The sequence below is a fragment of the Mesocricetus auratus genome, unplaced genomic scaffold, assembly GCF_017639785.1.
Source record: "Mesocricetus auratus isolate SY011 unplaced genomic scaffold, BCM_Maur_2.0 contig_13278_pilon_obj, whole genome shotgun sequence".
NCBI classification, from domain to species: Eukaryota; Metazoa; Chordata; class Mammalia; order Rodentia; family Cricetidae; genus Mesocricetus; species Mesocricetus auratus.
Window position 1 is genome coordinate 1 of NW_024435451.1, and position 13,130 is coordinate 13,130.

Consider the following 13,130-nt stretch of genomic DNA (forward strand, 5'->3'; position numbering starts at 1 on the left):
AGAGCAAGCAACCCTAACAGGGCATGGTGACACACACCTTTAATGCCAGTACTAGAGAGACACATGCAGGGGGATCTTGGCATTGGAGGGCCACCTACTAAACAACGAGAGTTACAGAACATTCAGGACTACACTGAGAAACCCTGTCTCATGAACAAAGAATAACATACATAAGAAGTTAAACTGGCTGGGTGTGGTGGTGCATGCCTTCAATCCCAGCACCCATGAGGCAGAGGCAGGAGGCTATCTGTGAGGACTTCCACAGCCTGGTTTACACAGAGAGTTTCAGGACACCCAGGACTTTATAGAGTGACATGTCCTCAAAAAAGCAATCAAATAAACAAAAAATCCTTCAACTTCTGTAGCTATCAGATCAGTATGAATTAAAATTACTTTGATATATTTTTCTTACTCAGAAATGACAAGATAAAGAAAACCAGCAACTTCTCATGGAGGTGAAAATGTGGTGGGAAAGGAACTCATTTTCATTGCTTTCGGGAGCATAAGAAGGTACAGCCATCCCACCCCCACCGTTTTAGTGGCTGATTTACCCTGGACATTAGCAGGCTCTATCTTGTCCAGATCCCTGCTGGTGGCTTAAAATCTGTTCCCAACAGTTGGCCTTAAATTTCCTGTCAATCCAGGTCCCTTCAAATCCTCCACCCTTTTTCAGTCTCCTCCAACAGATCCTCCCACTCTCTGGTCCCACTCAATCTACAGACCCATCCTATGAAAGATTAGCGTAGTTGAAGATGTCTTTCTTTTCTGTGCAGACTTCCTCAGGGCTGGTTTTCTCGGGCCCTGAAAAACTAACACATCTTTTGCCATACTATCTCACTGGTCATGTTCTCTTGGGGCTCCGTCTAAGTTGGAAATTTGACCTCCTGGATGTCTTCCTCTTCCTTCCTGTTGCTGTCACCCCTCTTTTCTTTCATTTTCTTTCTTTTTTTTTCAGATACAGTTTCTCTGTGTAGTCCTGGTTGTTCTGGAACTCAGAGATTTGTGTGCCTCTGCCCCCAGAGTGCTGGGATTAAAGGTCTTTCTTACTTTTTTTTCTTGATACTGCATGTCTCTACAAAGCCATAGATGTCCTGTATCTCACTATATAGACCATGCTCGCTTCAACCTCCCAGAGATCTGCCTGCCTCTGCCTCATCTGTGCTGGGACGAAAGGATGGCCCACCACATGCAGCTTGGTCACAACGTCACGATGGAGAATGACCTTCTCAGTCTTAGAACTTCCTGGCTGTGACTCTTCTCAGCCACAATACCACCATCACCCATCTCTAAATTGGACCACCTAGAGTCTCGCTCTGTTCCCGAGGTCACTGGAGGTGCCCAGGTCATAGAGTTGTCTCTAAGCTCCTGTACAGAGTGCAGGCCTCAAGGTGACTTGTCTTTTCACAGATTGGCCCTGCACCAAATGAATGATCAATACACCGGTGCTGACATATATTGGGGAGAGAACGAACTGCTTTCAGTCCTCACCTGGGACCTCTAGGCTTGTTTCAAAAGCATTTGTCCATTTTCATGTGCAGTGGTATGGAAGGTGCACTCGACCTTGGACTTGTTCCAGAGACCAGTGTGAGGGAAGACCTCATTTTGCTGGGCCAAGATCAAGAAATTTTCTTGAGATCTACAGAGGATTAAAATTAGGAACAAGTCAGGCTTTGGTGGTGCACGCCTTTAATCCTAGCACTCGGGAGGCAAAGGCAGGCGGATCTCTGTGACTTTGAGGCCAGCCTGGTCTACAGAGCAAGTTCAAGGACAGCTTCCAAAATAATACAGGGAAACCCTATCTCAAAAAACAAAAACAAAAAAGTACTCGGGTTCAAGGTGTGCCCCACCATTGACCCACAACTTTTAAGGTGGAGCCTTGCGTATCTAACTGACCTTGAACTTTCTTTGTATCTGATGATGACCTGGAGGAGTTGGGATTCACCTTGAGCAACATGGCCCACCACACAAGGGATTTGATGTTGAGGATGACCTAATGTGCCCACTGAACTACACCTCACCCATTAGAATTTTGTTGGTGCTAAGACAAATTATCAGTTTATAGGTCACACAGTCCTGTGATTTGCAGTTAGTTTGAGGAGGCTCTGATATGTTAGCATTATAGCTGTGAGCCATCATTCCTGGATTTTTGTTACTTTTCATTTTTCCACTGATCTTTATTCTTCATATAGAATCTCACTGGATGCAAGCTTAAAACAAATATGGTCTGCAGGTAGGAAAGACTGACTCTTCCATATGTTGCTCCATTTTAGGGGTGTTTACAGTGAATTAACATAGTTTTGAAATATTACGCAAGGTATTCAAGTTGGGTTCAGTGGCCCACACTTTTAATCCCAACACTCCAGAGGAAGAGGCAAGTGGATCTCTCTGAATTTGAGGCAAGCCAGGTCTACAGAGGGAGTCCCAGACCATCCAGGGCTGTTATAGAGAAAACCTGTATCAACAAACCAAAAGATGTGTTAGGCACATTTAATGCATCTGTACACCAGCTTGGTGCAACAAGCCTGTTTCTCTGGTATTTGGCAAAAGGAAGATCAGGAGTCACAGGCCAGCCGTAACTACACAGCAGCTCCAAAGCCTTCTTTGTCTACAGAAGTCCTTGCCTCAAAAAGCAAGAGTCCACCCAACAACAGACAAAACTCTCCAGGAGTCTCTAGGTTTTCAAGCAACAGGAATAAGCATACACTCTGAATGTTATCAAAGGCTATATAAGAGCCAGGCCTGGGGGCACATTAGCTACCTGGGAAGCTGCAGCAGGAGATTTGGAAGTTCGAGGGAAGGCTAGGCTACAGAATGACATTGAGGTCAACCAGCGAATAGTTGACAAAGCTTTCCTATTTAGCATTCCTTTAATCCCAGCACTCGGGTGGCAGAGACAGAGATATCACTCAGTTCCAGGGCAACAAGAGTTACAAAGAATGATCAGGATGCAAATGGAAGAAAGATAGATGAGAAATGGAGACAGAACGAGAGATTTGAGACAGAATGTTTCTACATAGCCCTGGCTATACTGGAACTCACTTTCTAAACTAGGTTGCCCTCAAACTCACAGAGTTCCACTTGTCTCTGTATAACAAGTGCTGGGGTTGATGATGTGGCTTAATGTTTTTCAATCAGACTGAAGAAGGCTGACCTAGAGATTAGCCTGCTTCATGAGCTACCACACCCAACTTAATTCATTTTTATCTCTGGTTCTTTTCCCTTTGTCTGCCTCATGTGTGTGGAGCCCCATAAATTAGAAAAGGTTTTCAGAGTCCCTTGACCTATAGGTACAGGCACTTATGGCATACCTGAAGAAGGTGCTAAGATCCAAATTCCAGGATTCAAGGTCAACAAACAATCTGTTCTTTTGTTCTGTGCATATTTTTTTTGCCAATACACATGTATACAACACGGGCATGTGTAAGGCCCTAGGAGACCAGAAGATGGACTCAGATCCCCATGGTCTGTGGTTCCAAATGAATTGCTGTGATCCAGCTGGTAGGAACTGAGAACTGAACTACCTTTCCCTGGTAAACAAGAATTTCTCTGACTCACTGAGAAATCCATCCAGGCCACCAGCATGAAAACTTCAGAGACAGCTGTCTGTACTCACAGTATTTTTCTATTTTCAAGACAGAATTTCTCCATGTAGCTTTGGAGACTGTCCTGATCAGTCTGGCCTCGAACTTACATAGATCCTCCTTCCTCTGCCCCCCAAGTGCTGGGATTAAAGGTGTATGCCATCACCCACCTGCCTACTCCCAGTATTTTTAAACTGTTGATGTTTTGCAATGTGAAGTAGTAAAATACACATTAGATTTTACTCGAAGAACACTTTATTTGATGAAAAAGGATGACTGATGAAAGTTATCAGAGAAATACAGGCATTTAGCACACACCTGGAATCTTGGCACTGAAGAAGCAGCAGGCCTAATGCTGGAATTTGTGGGACAGCCTGGGCTGCATAAGGAATCACTACATAATTATTTCCTATACCACAAAATTTAATCAAATTTTGTTAGAAAAACAACTCCAGAGCCAGGTGGAATTAGCATGAACCTTTAAACCCAGAGCTCAGGAGACAGAGGCAGGGAGATCTCTGTGAGTTCAAGGTCAGTGTGAGTTCAAGAACAGCTAAAGCAGTTACGGAGAGAAAACCAGTCTTACAAACAAAAACAAAAAAAAGAAAGAAAAAAGAAGAAAGGAAGGAAGGAAGGAAGGAAAGAAGGAAGGAAGTTTGGGAAAGCAAAGAGACATAGAAAACCCCATGAGGAATTTTTTCTTTCATTCATTCTCTTCTCATATACATCCTCAGAGCAGTTTCCCCTCCCTCCCTCTCCTTCCAGACCCCTTCTCCCCACTTCACATCTCTGCCTGATCCTCCCCTCCTCTATTGACCTGCAGAAAACGGCTGTCCTCCCAGTGATAGCAACCAAACTTGGCATTGCAAAATTCTGAGACTGGACCCAAACCCTCTTATCAAGGTAGGAAGAGGCAACACACCAGGAAGAAAGGGGCTCCCAAAAGCAAGCAAGTGAGTCAGAGACACCCCCACTCCCACTGTGAGAATTCCCACAAAAATACCAAGTTATACAACCATAACACATATTCAGAGTACTCATTCAGTTCTTTTTAAAATTTCCTGAGGGCATTGGAGTTTTGCCTGCATTTATGTCTGGGTGAATATGCCAGATGCCCTGGAACTGGAGGTAGCTGGTTGGGAGACTTTTGATTATTGCTTCCATTCCATTTTTTTTTTTTTTTTGGTTTTTCGAGACAGGGTTTCTCTGTGGCTTTGGAGGCTGTCCTGGAACTCGCTTGGTAGTCCAGGCTGGTCTCGAACTCACAGCGATCCGCCTGCCTCTGCCTCCCGAGTGCTGGGGTTAAAGGCGTGCGCCACCAACGCCCGGCTCCATTCCAATTTTTTATGCCTGTTGATGTTTGCTATGTTGCCAAGTATGTGGTCAATTTTAGAGAAGGTTCCATGTGGAGTAGAGAAGAAGGAATATTCTTTTGTGTTTAGACAGAATGTTCTATAGATTTCTGTTAAACCCAATTGGGTCATAACTTCTGCTAGTTCCTTTGTTCCTTTGTTAAGTTTCTGTCTGATGTCCCTGTCTAGTGGTGAGAGTGGGGTGTTGAGTGTTGAAGTCTCCCACTATAACTGTGTGAGGTTTTATGTGTGATTTGAGTTATTTTTTTAATTATGAAACTGTTTGCCATTTTCTATGGTTTCTTAATGGCTAGTTCTGGCATAATTATTAACCCATAATTACTACTATATATTTTTATAAGGTCTTATCTTGCGGAGGATGCAGTCTTATGCATCCTCTCTTCCTCCGATCACTTGGCGACGACCATGATTTGAGTTTTAGTAATATTTCTTTTACGAATGTGGATGCCTTTGTATTTGGGGCATAGATGTTCAGAATTGAGACTTTGTCTTGATAGATTTCTTCTGTGAAGAATGTGAAATGACCACCTTCATCTCTTTTGCTTGATTTTAGTTTAAAGTCTAATTTGTTAGATATTAGGATTGCTACCCTACTTGTTTCTTGTGTCCATTTGATTGGAAAATCTTTTCCCAACCCTTTATTCTGAGGTAATGTCTGTCTTTGAAGTTGAGCTGTGTTTCTTGTAAGGATGCATTGTGTCTTCCTATCCAGTCTGTTAGCCTGTATCTTTTTATAGGCGAGTTAAGACCATTAATATTGAGGGATATTAATGACCATTGATTGTTCATTCTTGTTTGTTTTGGATTTGTTGTTGTTGGAGTTGTGTGTGGATTTCCACCCCTTTTTTCTTTGGCTGTTGGTAAAATGGGATTATCAATTGCCTATGTTTTTCTAGTTGTAGTTAACTTCCTTGGGTTGGAGTTTTCCTTCCAGCATTTTCTGTAGGACTGGATTAGTGGATATGTATTGTTTAAATCTGGTGTAGTCATGGAATATCTTGTTTTCTCCATCTATAGTGATTGAAAACTTTGCTGGATATAGTAGTCTTGGCTGGCATCCATGGTCTCTTAGTGTTGATAGAATATCTATCCAGGACCTTCTGGCTTTCAGAGTTTCCATGGAGAAGTCAGGTGTAATTCTAATAGCTTTGCCTTTGTATGTTATTTGGCCTTTTCCGTTGCTGCTCTTAATATTATTTCTTTATTCTGTATTTATGTGGGTTTTGATTATTATGTGTGGAGGGGACTTTTTTGTGGTGCACTCTATTGGGTGTTCTGTAAGCTTCTTGTCCTTTCTTTGCCTTGTCTTTCTTTACGTTGGGAAAGTTTTCTTCTGTGATTTTGTTGAATATATTTTCTGTACCTTTGAGCTGGGTTTCTTCACCTTCTATACCTATTATTCTTAGGTTTGGTCTTATCATGGCATATTTTCTGGATATTTTGTGCTGGGATTTGTTGAATTTAAGATTTTGTTTGGTTGATGAATCTACTTCTCCTAGTGTATCTTTAATGCCTGAGTTTCTGTCTCCCATCTGTTGTATTTGGTTGGTTATATTTTCATCTGTAGTTCCAGCCTTCTCTCAGTTGTGTTTTCTTTATTGTCTCTATTTCAGTCTTCAGGTCTTGAACTGTTTCCTTCATTTCTTTGATTGATATTTTTTTTGGTTTCTTTAAGTGATTTTTGATTTCTTATGTTTTTTGGTTTGTTTTTTCTTACATTTCTTTAAGGGATTTTTCTCACATCCTCTTTGAGGCCCTCTATTTCATGAAATTATTTTTAAGGTCGTTCTCTTCTGCTTCATATCCTTTGGTATGTTCAGGTCTTGCTAGTGTAGTGTCCCTAGACTCTGGTGATGTCATATTGGGTTTTCTCTTGTTGAATGTATTTTTATATTGTCTTCTTCCTGTCACTTCTTCCAGTGGGTGCAGGAGGAGTCTCTTCCTCTCTTGGTGGTAAGGGTGCAAGCAGGTCCAATACTCCAGATGGCTCTCCTCTTCCAGTGGGGGGAGGTGGGACTAGTACCAGGGCCTTGGCAGTCTCTGGGTAGGGTGGACTGCCAGAGTGGGTTCCCCAGTGCATAGTCCCCAGGACTCAGGTGGCTCTGAGCAGGGCACTGGAAGGCCACAAAGATCATTCTAAAAGAACAAATGTGCATGTAGAGATGGAAATATGTGAAATAGAATTCTTTCTTCTTCCCTAACTGTAATCCATATCCTCACTCACCAAACATTTCATTATTAATATCTACAAATAATAAAACTAATTATATAAGTAAATAAAAACTAAATAAAGCACACACAAAGCAGACAGAAAGACTGATAGAAAGACACATACACACACACACACACACACACACACACGCACGCACGCACTCATGCACGCACGCACTCATGCACTCACGCATTCATGCATGCACACTATTGGAGTCTATTTAATCCAGCAAGTACTGACCTGAATATGTGGCCTGCACTAGGGTATGGATGCTTTACCCAGTGTATAGCAACATATAAGTAACATCAATAAAATTCAAGGTTCACAGAGTTGTACTACCTTTTCTTCCTTCCTTCCTTCCCTCTTCTCTATTCTTCTTTCATTGTTTTGATCTTCTTTTTCATTTTTGTGGATTTGGGTAACTGGGTTTCTCTGTGTAGCCCTGGCTATTCTAGAAATCAGTATGTATCCCAGGGCTGCCTCACACTCACAGAGATCTTACTGTCTCTGCATCTCAAGAGACAGGGTTAAAGGCTTCCACCCCCAAACTGAGCTGCAATTGGATTTTTCTGATATTCCTAGTTTGTTCCCTATCTGGAGTGAGTAGACATGTGTGTGGTCAGTCTATCCATTAAGTTTCCCCATTCAACATATTCTGACAGATGGGCAATGCTTAGAATAAACACAAGAATATCTTTAATGAACTGAAAGTACAAGCAGACCTAGCAATGCCTTTAATCCCAGCAACAAGGATGCAGAGGCAGTAGCATCTCTGTGAGTCCCAGAACAACCTCGTCGCAATAAACAGTTCTTGGACAGCTGGGGCTACAGAGAGAGAGATGGTTTGAAAAAATAAAAAAAAGAAAGAAGGAAAACAAGTTACCAAATTTAATAGTGGGATGTAAACCTGAACTGAAATTTCTCCAAAGGTGAAATGCACATCCCTGAGAAGTACTATAAATAATGTGAAATAGGTTGCCTGTGATGGTAGGTGCCTTTAGTTACCACGCTTAGAAGGCCAAGGCTGGAGAATATCTGTGAGTTCCAGCCTGGGCTGGTCCAAAAAGCATGACTGAGGACAGTCATGTTTTCTTTCTTTCTTTCTTTCTTTGTTTCTTTCTTTGTTTCTTTGTTTCTTTCTTTTTCTTTTTTTCGAGACAGGGTTTCTCTGTATTGTTTTGGAGGCTGTCCTGGAACTTGCTCTGTAGTCCAGGCTGGCCTCAAACTCACAGAGATCCGCCTGCCTGCCTCTACCTCCCAAGTGCTGGGATTAAAGGCGTGTGCCACCAACGCCCGGCTGACAGTCATGTTTCTAAAGAGAGTTTGCATCTCAAAGAAATGAATATAAACAAACAAACAAATAAATAAACACACAAATAAGTAAGTAACAAAGTAGCTCAGGGTCAGGGCAGTGGTTGGTTTCAACAGCTTTAGCCATAGATAAATTGGGAAAAAGACTAATTTAAGATTGAATTTTATGAGGCTTCTTCCTTTCCTCTGGAGGCAGCCATCAGAGGTGAGCCGGGAGGTACATCCAGGAGCTATGGAGGAAGAAGCGACTTGATGCTCTTCCTGCTGAGGGTCCACTGCTGGCCATACTGCACAGGGCCCCACCCCGCCTGATAAAGCACGAAGGCTGGGCTACAAGGCCAAGCAAGGTTATGTCATATACAGGATTCGTGTCCGCCGTGGTGCCCACAAACGCCCAGTTCCTAAATGTGCAACTTACGGCAAGCCTGTCCATCATGGTGTTAACCAACTGAAGTTTGCCCGAAGCCTGCAGTCCGTGGCTGAGGAGAGACCTGGACGTCATTGGGGGCTTTGAGAGACCTGAATTCTTTTTTTTTTTTAATTTTATTTTCCAGTTTAAATTTAGATAAGAAACAAGGTTGCTTCACAAGTCAGTTCCAGGTCCCTCTCCCATTCCCTCCCTTCCTCCCATGCCCTCCCCCCCCCTCCCCCCGTTATCCCCTCATTTCTCCAGGGAGGGTGAGGCCCTCCATGGGGGTGTGCATAGTGTGTCATTTCATATAGGGCAGGGCCTAGACCCTTCCCCAAGAGTTCAGGGTGAGAGTGCACCTCACATTGTTCTATGGGAGTCCAAAGTCCGTGTGTATACTGGGGATGGGTACTGATCTGCTGCCCAAGGCTCAGTAGATTCCCTAGGCCTCTTCACTGACACCCAGATTCAGGGGGTCTTGATCAGTCCCATGCTGGCTTCCCAGGCTAATACCTGGGATTCAAGAGTTAACCTTTGTCTGGTCAGCTGTTTCTGGGGGGTTAAACCAGCCCAGTCTTGATCCCTTTGATCATCAGTCCTCCCAATCTGTTACTGGCTTTCTTGAGTTCAGCTCAGTACTTAACCAAGGGAGTCTGCCTCTTCTTAGATCAGCCACTAAATAAAGTTTCTGTTTCCCAGACTCTCTGGCCATAGGATTGTAGGCTGGCACTCCCCAGATCTATGTCTAAAATCCATATATGAGGGAGTACATGCCATGTTTCTCTTTTTGTGACTGGGTTACCTCACTCAGGATGGTTTCTTCTAGTGTCATCCATTTGCCTGCGAATCTCATGATTCCATTATTTTTTTCTGCTGAATAGTACTCCATTGTGTAGATGTACCACATTTTCTCTATCCACTCTTCAGGTGAGGGACATCTAGGTTGCTTCCACGTTCTGGCAATTACAAATAAAGCTGCTATGAACATAGTGGAACAGACATCTTTGTTGTATGAATGGGCATCTTTTGGATATATGCCTAAGAGTGGAGTTGCTGGGTCTTGTGGTAGGTTTATTCCCATTTTTCTGAGGAATCTCCACACTGATTTCCAAAGTGGCTGAACCAGTTGGCACTCCCACCAGCAATGGAGGAGTGTCCCCCTTTCACCACATCCTCTCCAGCATAAATTGTCATTGGTGTTTTTGATTTTAGCCATTCTGACAGGGGTGAGATGGTATCTCAGAGTTGTTTTGATTTGCATTTCCCAGATGGCTAAGGATGTTGAGCACTTTCTCAAGTGCCTCTCAGCCATTTTAGACTCCTCTATTGAAAACTCTCTATTTAGTTCTGCAGCCCACTTTTTGATAGGGTCCTTTGGTGTTTTGGAGACTTGCTTCTTGAGTTCTTTGTAAATTTTGGAGATCAACCCTCTGTCAGATGTGGGATTAGTGAATATTTTTTCCCATTCTGTGGGCTGCCTTTTTGTCTTGCTGACTGTGTCCTTTGCCTTACAGAAGCGTCTCAGTTTCAGTAGGTCCCATTAATTAATTGTTGATCTTACTGCCTGTGCTACTGGTGTTATGTTCAGGAAGCTGTCTCCTGTACCAATTTGTTCAAGGGTACCACCCACTTTGTCTTCTAAGAGGTTCAGTGTGGCTGGATTTATGTTGAGGTCTTTGATCCATTTGGACTTAAGTTTTGTGCATGGCGATAGACATGGATTGATCTGCATTCTTCTACATGCCAGGCTCCAATTATGCCAGCACCATTTGTTGAAGATGCTTTCTTTATTCCATTGTATATTTTTAGCTTCTTTGTCAAAGATCAGATGTTCGTACGTGTGTGGGTTAATACCCGGATTTTCAATTCGATTCCATTGGTCTACCTGTCTATTTTTGTGCCAATACCAAGCTGTTTTCAGGACTATAGCTCTATAATAGAGCTTGAGGTCAGGGATGGTGATGCCTCCGGATGTTGCCTTGTTGAACAGGGTTGTTTTGGCTATCCTGGGTCTTTTGTTTTTCCATACAAAATTGATTATTGTTCTTTCAAGGTCTGTGAAGAATTGTGCTGGGATTTTAATGGGGATTGCATTGAATCTGTAGATTGCTTTTGGCAGGATTGCCATTTTTACTACATTGATCCTACCTATCCAAGAGCATGGGAGATCTTTCTATTTTCTGAGGGCTTTGAGAGACCTGAATTCTTACTGGGTTGGTGAAGATTCCACATATAAGTTTTTTGAGGTTATCCTCATTGATTCATTCCATAGAGCTATCAGAAGGAACCCTGACACCCAATGGATCACCAAACCAGTCCACAAGCACAGAGAGATGCGTGGGCTGACATCTGCTGGCCACAAGAGCCGTGGCCTCGGAAAGGGCCACAAGTTCCACCACACTATTGGTGGCTCTCGCCGTGCAGCCTGGAGAAGGTGCAATACTCTGCAGCTCCACCGTTACTGCTAATATATGTGATGTTTGTAAAAATTCATACCCAGTAAACAATTTAGGACCGTCAAAAAAAAGTTTGAATTTTACTTAGTCAGAGTGGCCACAATCAATTAAGCAAAGTACATCTCATGCTTCTGAAAATGTGGGCAAAGAGGAACAGCATGGGCTACATATTGAAACATTGTTTCAATGTAGAGATATATTTGTATGATTATTTTACAGATACACAATATCTGATTTGATTAAACTGGGAATAGCAAATCCCTGAGGAACTTCTAGCTCCTGTCCAGTTGTCCCTCACCGGTCATCAGAGAAGAATCACAGTCACTAGCTCTTACACTCAAGCCTCCCCATCAACTACTACTGGCTTCCTGTACAGCACACGGCTCAGGCCTGCACCTTGGCTGCAGAACACTGTGCAAAAGCAAGCTAGCTGGATTAGCATCCTGGGGGTTTCGCAACTCCTTTCACCTGGCTGCCCAAATCTCTGCACTCCCCTGGTTCCCAGTGGTCACATCTACTGGGTAAACTTGCAAACTACTCCTGAATTTTGATAGGACCCTCTCCTCATCAAGCTGGGAATGTGCTGAACTTCAAACTGCAAAACACATACCAGCTCCACAGTGCTACAAAGGCTCTTGCTCATCTATGTCACTGTCTCCTGAATCAAGGTATACCTCAAACTATCTGTGTCTCATACAGACACATCCTTTAGGTCTCAATTCACCAGGAATCCAGTAGGTTCTTACACCATGATCAGATTCCTGTCTGAGTTTTACCACTGCTACAACCACCAGGGTACAAGAATCTTCTTTAGTGCAGTAACTTTAAAAGTTCCACTCAATATTGGCTCCTCCTACCCTGCAATACCTCAGATTCATTACACACATCCACCACTTTATGCCACTCAGTTTCAGCCCCACGCCAGAGAGTCCCAGGCTTAATGATTCAATCATATTAGTTTTTCTGTACTTTTGTTTTTGAGTCAGAGTATCTCTATTAGTGCAGGCTGTTCAGGAATTCATTACATTGCTTGGCTGGCATCAATCTCACAGAGTTACCTTTCCTCATCTTCCTGAGTGATAGCATTAAGGTGTGGGTAACCAAACCATGCCCAGGGAGACTTGGAGTGAGGGAGGGGAACCCTAACAGAGTTTACAATATCTAGGACTCCTCTCCTTCCCAAGTGCTACCTTTCTCCTACAACAGAAGGAAGAGACACCTGTGCAGGCAAGGCCAGGGTGTACCACACCTCCTTAACCACCTACACAGAAGCTATTCTGTCCAATGCACTCTGGATATCAGCAGACTCTCCCAGCTCTCCCACACCACTCCTGGTAGTTTAAACTGTACTCCAAGTACCTGGCCTTAAATATCTACTCCTTCCAGGAAAATCCCAGCCTCTCCTACTTTTATATTATCCCTTCATATCCAGCAAACTTTCCCTTGCTGGGACTCTAATCCATATAGGAAGCCATTCAATGGAAGCCTGGCCACATTGAGTACATCTTTCTGTTATGAGAAGAAAAACTTAGTGCTGGTTTCCTTAGAAGCAGAACACATAGCAGGGCTTTTCCCTGCTCTATTTGGGATACAAACCAAAAGAAACAGGGGCTTTATGGTTGGTGACCATCTCTGAAAATGGACCTCTCCACAGCACGCAGCCCATGGGCCATGTTCATTCCTTCATATTACTGTGTACTCTTAACATTCTTCCTTTATTCTTTCTCTTCTTTCTTCCTTTCTTTCTCCTCTTCAGTCAAGACTGGGTCTTTCTACATAGTTCTGACT

General features: G+C 43.1%; 1 pseudogene; it reads left to right on the plus strand.

Annotated features, from left to right (window-relative positions):
- Positions 1-8,694: 8,694 nt before the first annotated feature.
- Positions 8,695-11,358, plus strand: LOC121138731 (annotated as a pseudogene).
- The last annotated feature ends 1,772 nt before the right edge of the window (positions 11,359-13,130 follow it).